Source organism: Scatophagus argus, chromosome 13 (assembly GCF_020382885.2).
Source record: "Scatophagus argus isolate fScaArg1 chromosome 13, fScaArg1.pri, whole genome shotgun sequence".
In the NCBI taxonomy this organism is placed as follows: Eukaryota; Metazoa; Chordata; class Actinopteri; family Scatophagidae; genus Scatophagus; species Scatophagus argus.
The window spans coordinates 22114345-22122768 of record NC_058505.1 but is presented as its reverse complement, the minus strand read 5'-3'; the positions used below and the strand labels follow the sequence as shown (position 1 = coordinate 22122768).

The 8424-nt window shown below is 40.8% G+C and overlaps 1 long non-coding RNA gene across 1 annotated transcript; it reads left to right on the top strand.

Annotated features, from left to right (window-relative positions):
• Positions 1-268: 268 nt before the first annotated feature.
• Positions 269-968, top strand: LOC124069604. Its single transcript, XR_006845073.1, has 3 exons — positions 269-323; positions 414-660; positions 826-968. It is a non-coding gene; the product is annotated as an uncharacterized LOC124069604 (long non-coding RNA).
• Positions 969-8424: the final 7456 nt, after the last annotated feature.

Here is an 8424-nt window from a genome sequence, read left to right as displayed (position 1 = left end):
GGTTATGTGCTTCTGGTGGAAGATCCACTGTGATGCAATGTCTGAGAGGTCTAACATGACAATATGATGCTACATGAATGCTTTCTATGCGTATAGTTTGTCTACATCACATTGTGCAGCACGTTATGAAACCAACATCACACCCTGGTGCGGACAATTTGATGTTGGAAATCCAGATAACCAATTGGGTTCTTCCTCAATAACTTTTGAGTGATACAGCGCTTTTGAAGTAATATTTCGGGTCACTAATATGATTTAGATATAAAGATATAAAGTCCAACTCTACCATTCCATCTTTGTCAGATTGTACTGTCTTCAGTATGGTACCTACTTTACTTAAGACCAAACTCTCTCAGATCTTGCTTCTTGTGTGTTATCCATTGGCCTAATTTTTGATATTTTTGTATGTTCAGGTTGACTACTCGCCCTGGTTGCTCCTGGTTCACCAGTTAGGAAGACTTACCTGTTCACGGCTCTTTTGGATCAGCTACTGGGATCTCCAAGACCACCTACACTCACCTGCTCTCCAGCAGAGTTGTTGGAAACCATGTGTCTTTTTATTTCTTTGTTTGTTTTCAATGCAAATTTGGTATTAACTCTAGAAATTACTCAGCCTTTATTCAAATTCAGTCCCAGTGGTCAAGTATCTTCTACTTTGGGGTCAGTTAAACATAACATCTTAACAAATATGTTTAATTGTATCAAGTGACAAAGGTTCCGTAATGCCATATGCCATCATATGGAATGCATTGTGTTTTAAAATGTAACTTACCCAAAACTTGTTATACTAAATCTAACCAATACATTTCTGTTTCATCAGTATAGGTTGACTGCATACAGGCAGTTTACACTTTGGGCCAGGGGGCATTTTGTGAAGAAGCACCAGATCCAGAGCCAGATCCTTATTCCAGCCTGGGGTGTCACAGCTCAGTCACAGCTGTTTTTACCTTTCTGGAATATCATGATTTTAACTGTTGCATGCAATGTTTGCTAGCAATGATGATTTACTGTAATTATTCATGAAGTGGATCACACTGTATAAGATAGCGTATTAACATCATTTAACAGTGTATATTCAACAGATAGTGTGTTATAGTCATAATTAGTGTTTATTATTTGAGTTAATTATTTTGTTTTAGGTTTATTAAGCCTTTAAAGAGGAGATTAAGTATTTAATACACATATAAAGTACATGGTAATTTAGCAGCATGTATTATATATGTATATTAGAGTAGTGAACTTCCGTTAAGTTCAAGTTGATAATTCCTCATCACTTTTATGACCACAACTCAAGACTGTAATGCAGGCTTTCTTGCATAAATCTGCAATTAATTGTCTGTCCAGATTTGCAGAACTGAAGAATGAGAGGCTATGACCTCGGAATGGGACAACAAGAACATACTGTAAATTAGCAATCCCAAGAGAAGTTAGGATGGATCAGTGAACCTTATTGTTCCTTCCACTGCCTTAGCTTTTCTGCTTAAAATCTGTAGCTCTTCCAGCCAAGTTTCACGAGTGACTTACTTTTCCTGGATATCCTTGAGCATCAGGTACTTTGGTCATGGCTGGAGAAAATAGGTGACATGACTTCAGAAAGCTGATGGATGCTGCTATGAACTACTTCAGCTGACTTGAATTTCCATAAATATGCCACATGTATGTAAAGGAGGGTAAGGATAGTCATGGCCCCACTTTTCAACATAATAAACTACACTTGCTAAATGCCTTGCTCAAGGGCACAACACTGAATTCCCTCACTTTTCCCCTGTCCAGACTTACTAACTGAATTAGAAATTAGAAATAGTGACATTTTTGCTATTCAACTTGCTGTTCTGCCTGCCTCTAATTGACAACCTTGTAATTCTAAAAGGCGTAAAGAAACGCTGGCAGCAACATGAGCTAATTAGTTGCACCCCACAGGAGGATCATGTTGATTCTATTGTCATGAATGCAGGGAGCAACTAATGAAGTGAAATGACGAAGCTGGCCAGACTCACTAACTTTCTGCTGGCATTCAAGAGAATTTACGGCAAGTCGTCACAGCTCTCAGTTGTCACACACTAATGATTGTGCTTTCAAAATCTTAGCCAGAGGCGTTTGACAAAATACATGCCTTCTTACAACAGGAAGAAGATAAGACATTGACATTCATGTGTACTTGCTGTATGGCCTGTCTTTATTCAGGTTATGGTTTTTGCATTTGGGTAAAGGAAGATTTGCAACATCTTCTTAAACGAATGTCACGTTTAGTACTCTCTGATAGCTATGACTCATACTAAACTGCACGACTACTTGTTCAACCGACTCAGTCTGAATCAAAGCACTAAATCTTGTCATACATAAGGATATTATAAAGTATTTAAAATATTCACAATAAAAGTCATGTCAGAGTGGACCAAATCATAGGTCATCAGAGAGAGGTGACAGTTGGATGGGAGGCCCAAGGCATTACAGGACAAATGTACCTAGACTATATTTTGGTCTGGTCTATCTCTCTAAATTTAAAGAATAAACCAAAATATGATAAGTAGAGCAATATATGTCATGTCAATGTGATCTCATGGCATGGCATATAAATAGAACACTACTTTCAAGAAAACTTTGCATTGCATTTCTAACCTTTTGTGTGTCATTGAATGGTGTTTCCACATGATATGCAAAATGGTGTCAAATGACTTTCTATACATGACCTTTATTGTCATCGGTGTCATAAAGGACAAACACGGGTCTCCTTGATGAAAGTCTTGCATTTGTTGGACCCATCCTCCTCCATATATGGACTTTCTTTCTCTTCACCCTACATCCCGCAACATTTAATCCTCTGTGACAGTCACATGCACAAAAAAATGACAAGCCAAAAGACTTGGGAGAATAAAAGTGCAAAAATGCATTTTGATAACATGCAAAATGAATGATCAAGACATTTGCATGTTATTAATAGCCAGGTGGACCATGTGTAAGGCAGAGACCTACTTCACAGGTGGGCTAAAAAGTCTTAAAGGGAACCTAGACCATCACAAATGGTTCGTTGGAACAGTGAGTCTACATTGTGTTCCTCAGTCCGCTGAGTTGGAGGCAGATAAAATACAGTAAATATGAAGAGAGTCTTCTTGGCTGTATTTTTTAAAAACGTCATAAGATGGATAAACATATCCATGAGAGATCCCTTAATTGATGTTCAAGAACTTTTCATTTGATGTAACCATTAAAAAGACCTGCAGCAAAAGAGCGTTCACACTACTATACATAATATATGATAGAAAAACAAATGGCGGAAGTGCAGTGCAAGATCACCACACCACAAGATTACACACAGGACCCAGCTCTAAAAGCTCATACAGAGGATAGTGTTGGACTTTAATTGGCTCACAGCAGCATTTTCCCTCTCTTTATCTACATGTATTTCCTGGCAGACAAGATCCAGAAATAGGCTGATGCAATGACATGCTGAGAGTTGTCATGGAGGAATTTAGAGGGTTTAGGGTAGGGGGAGGGGGAAAGGGGTGGGAAAAAAATGAAAGAGAAAGGGGCCAAGCAAATATTGCGTTTCTGTTCCTGTCTCTCAGGCTAGGGCTGAAGCTTTGATGTGGTTTACAGGGTGGATCAAAGAGAGGAAATCAATACCAATATTTCTGCAGTCTGACCATCCATCTGATCGCCTGAATGCCTGTTCACCCACCTTTCTTTCTTGCTGCCTTTCTTTTTTTCTCATCTGTCTGCTTGATGGCCACAATTTATGTATATTTATTTACATTCCCTGGTGTCTCAAGGCCTTGTTTCATTTTTTATTTTCCACTATTTTCTTTCTCACCTGTCTGTTTGACTGCCTTAAATGTCTAGATACGTTTTTATGATTAGATGGCAGGATAGGATAGGATATTTTCTTACCTGGTTATCTGATGGCCGGTGTGCTTGTTTGTTTTTTCTTTCATTTGGCTGGTAGGTTGAATTGCTTCTACCCATATAGGCATGTTTCCTTACAATTATATCCCAGCTGTCAGTGGGCAAGAGGCAGGGTACGCTCTGGAGAGGCTTATAGTCAGTCACAGGAATGACACATAAAGACAGACAACCGTTCATGCTTACATTCATACCTTTTTTAGAATTTAGAATTTTAGAATTGCCAGTTAACCTGAGCTGCATATCTTTGGCTTGTTGTATAAAACTGGAGCACCTGGAGAAAACCCACACAGATACAAGGAGAACATGCATGCCTCACACAGGAATCTATTTTTTATCAGCAATTATTTGTAGATGGGCCAGAGATTGTAAGGTGGTCTTCAGTAAGAGTATTCAGGCTTCTTGAAGTCTCTGGGTGGTGTCCTGGAAAGGGTTCCACCTGTGGACTTTATAATTCTACCGGGGTTCTTCAACTTTCATATGGTCCAAAATGGAAAAACCTGGATGGCCTGGGGGAAGAAGCTTTTCCTCATCCTCTCAGTGTTGGTTCTCAGGCAGCGGAACCACCAGCCTGATGGCAACAGGGAGAAGAGTGAGTGTCCGGGGTGATGGGGCTGCCTGAGGATCTTCTCAGCTCTCGACCTGCATCGTTTGATGTAAATGTCCTGCAGGTCGGGTAGAGTTGTTCTGCTCTGTTCCTCCTAAGGGCTGAGAGGTCCTGCTTTGTGCAGCTGCCCATCCATGTGGTGATGCTCCCACTCAAGATGCTCTCAGTGGTGCAGGTGTAAAAGTTCCTGAGCACCTTGAGGGGGAGCCTGAGGTCTCTGAGATGGAACAGATGCTGCCTGGCCTTCCCTGCCACAGCGCCCTGAAGTTGCTCCCCTTCATCTGCAGCTCCTGTCTTGCAGCGTAGCGGCATTTAGCCTCCTTCACTGTCCCTCGGACAGCATAGGTGGCTGCCCTGTATGACGTCATGTTACCGGCGGCGAGTCCCGAGATGTAGGCGGTTGTTGTGCAGCTCCATAGCACTTCGTGGACAGTTTTATCCACCCACGGCTTCTGGTTGGGAAAAGTTCTGATGGTGGCTGTTGGTGTTATACAGCATCTTCCACCATTTTCCCAATAAACCCACAACCGCTTCTGTGAACTCACTGAAATACAGCGTCTTGCTGTGGCTGTTTACACTTTATTTCTTCATTACTACCTCCTGAGAGTTAATATTTATTTTCTTAACAAATTTTGTTCTTTCAGACAGTTGTAAATTGTGGCATCTCTGCTCATTAAGTCAAACCTAGTGAGTTGTCCAACCTTTCTTATTCTTATAAGGTAAAGTAATGGCATGATGAGTTGAACCGTGTTAAATTGAGAAGTTATTAAAAATAACTAAAAGGATTGATCAAGGCCTGTAATTTCACAATGAGCATTTGTTATTTTGCCCTTGGGTATTTAGATTCCTGTGATGAATGATATAAATGAATCAAAAAGCAAACAACAAAATGCTGTTTTCTCACTTCCTATATTTTTCATGAAGCCTACTTGAAAATAATTTTAATCCAATGAATTTCTGATGTTACTCAAACAAGTATTTTTGCCACTTATACCTAATAATATGCAGGAAAGTCATGACTACATGCCCAATATCAGGATAAGTTGAGGAAAACATTGTCATAATATAATGTATATATATACTGTAAAAATGTTTTGTTGGTGAGTGAATTAATTTCTGATAGATTGCTTTAGGATTCACCTCATTCATATTAACATGTTCTGAGGCTTGCAGTAGAAGCGTCTCTTCTTACCAGTCTCCTATCTGCTGAATGTAGCCTGATTCTGCTAATTGGCAGCTTTTTGCAGTTTGTCAGCCTCCAGGAGCATGAGGGAATCAGAGCCCTGTTAAAACAATAGAAACAGATGGAGGGCTGTAAAGGAAATGATAAAGCCCCTCTCATAAAGTCATCTACACCCGCTCCCCCCCCCCATCTGTCGTAATGTTAAGGGTATATATCGCACTTGTATTGTAAGTTCCATATGAGCAGCTATGGGGTATGACCCAAGCCAAGTATGTGTTCAAAAGATGGGAAATTCATTTGGAATGAATGAATGTAATATTATATTTTTGACGTGTAGACAGGGAACTTTGGGTGCCTACATATTAAACACATTTACAACCATTTTGTTGACCACTACACTCACCTCTTCTTTCTACAATCAAAACCAAGTGCTCCCTTGCACTTTTACTTGTTTCTATTCTTAAAGGAACATCAGTTGCTTTAAAACAATAACTTACAAATGACAGACTGCAATTTTTACCAAGAGGTTTGGCGTTGTATTCCTTCACTCCGACGTCCAGAATGTCAAAACCGAAAAGGCTTCCCATCAGGAAAGCCAGGCAGGAGACCAAAGACATCAGCAGGGGTGGGGGTTGTGAAGGTGAGAGACTGGAGCGAAGGAGATGGAAGGGTTTTGTAGTTGGCAACCCTCTGCTCTCCTTTCTCCTTTTCATCTCATCCTCCTCACTCTGGCTGTCAGCTTCACTTCCCTGCACTGCTCCATCTAATCTGAGTAGAAGGCAGGTAAGACAGGCTGATGATGAGACATCTGACTGCATGAGAGGATGCAGACAGGGAGGGGCAGGTTGAAGGAGAGGCAAAGAGACACAACATGTCTCAACATCAGACTAGCCAAAGACTACTGCAACCAAAACTAAAACAGGACAAACCTGTCATGTACAGCAAAAGCACAAAGTACAGCTGATACAATTTGTTGAAGGTTGACACTATACCACATATGGGCTGAGAAAACACTCAGACCAAAATACAACACTGAGCCACCTTACCCATATCTACTGATGCTGTGGTAATACTTTACAAAAGTGTACACAAAACTGTGCATAGGTATAAAGGAGCGAGTGAGGAATGAATCAGAAGATCAGATCAAAAAAAGGAAAGGAAGACCAAGAAAACTTTCAAAATTCAATAAGAAGTTTCTTAGAGTTTCTTCTTTGAGAGACTGGAAGAATTCCAGCAAGGACCTGGCTCAGCATCTCAAAGTTTCATCAGGATGCCAAGTTGACCCTTCTACAGTCTGAAGAAGATTGATCTAGAATGGTTTTGTGGAAGGGTAGCAGCCAAGAAACCATTTTTTTTGGAAAGGGAACAGAGTGACAAGGCTAAGATATGCTAAAGCTCGCAAAGACTGGAATGAAAATCAGTGGAAAAGAGTACTATGGGATGATGAATCCAAATGTGAAATTTTTGGGTCCAGTTGTCGACAATATGTGAGAAGAAAGGTTGGATAGACATGGAAGACAGTGCTTGCTGCCTTCAGTGAAACATGGTGGAGGGTCTGTCCTGGTCTGGGACTGCATTTCTGCCAGTGGTGTTGACGATATTGATATTGATGGGATCATGAACGCTGAAAAGTGCAGACAGGTTTTAATTCATGATGCCATTCCTTCTGCAAAGTGACTCATTGGGAGTGGATTTATTTTTCATATTTGGAGAGAAAAACAGCTGATTAAACACTGACACTCATGGACTGGCTTCCTCAGAGTCCAGCCCTGAATATTATAGAGGCAGTATGGGATCACCTGCACAGAGAAAGAAATAAAAGAGAGCCTAACCCTGAAGAGACCTGGGAAGTGCTGAAAAGAAGCCTGACATAGGATACCAGAAGATTACTTTAGAAAACTTCACGACAGTCTCCCCAAGAGTTCAAGATGTGCTCACTGTCAAGGGAGGTCACACTGAACGCTGATCTTTGCCTGTAGTTTTGTTATGAAAATTCAAATTTTCTGTTCATATTTCCTGTATTTTCTCTTTGTATCATAATAAAGAGACTGAAAAATAAAACTTTGCTCCAACAACAAATCTAATGGTGGTATATATACATACACCCACAGATAACTGTGACCAACTCTGCAGCTCCCCAGCCTGAAATCAGCCTGTTTTAGCTCACTGTTTTGGTTTTTGCAGGGCACAGTGCTATGTTTATTTCAGTCTCAGCACGGCATGTTATGGTTTAGAACTTGGACCCCAAAGAACAGGACAGTCCAGACCACATTGAAAGTCACAAAATAGTCTTTACTGAAATAATTTCTGGTATTTTCACAAAACAAGCTAAGGCTTGGCCAGACAGCTAACAAAAGACTTTTAAGGCTGATGATCCAAGATAGCGGGTGACAGGTGGGATTTCCAACAGGTGAGTCTCAGGAGAATACAGGCTTATAACTGAGCAGCAGCGGTGCAGGACACAAAAATAGCCAAAGTCTCTAGGAAAGTTGAAAAAGGATTCCATCATACTACCATAAGTTGCAGAGACAATTTGGCGACAAAGGTGAGGAAAAGCCAGTCTTATAAAGGGCAGCCCCAAGGGAGGAGTTTATTGCAGAAAACTCTCAGTGGGTGTGCAGGTAGAGGAACTGCAGGTAGGAATACCCCACTTTGCTCTGGATTGGCTCACACACACACACACACACACACACACACACACACACACACACACACACACAAAGAGGGAAAAAGG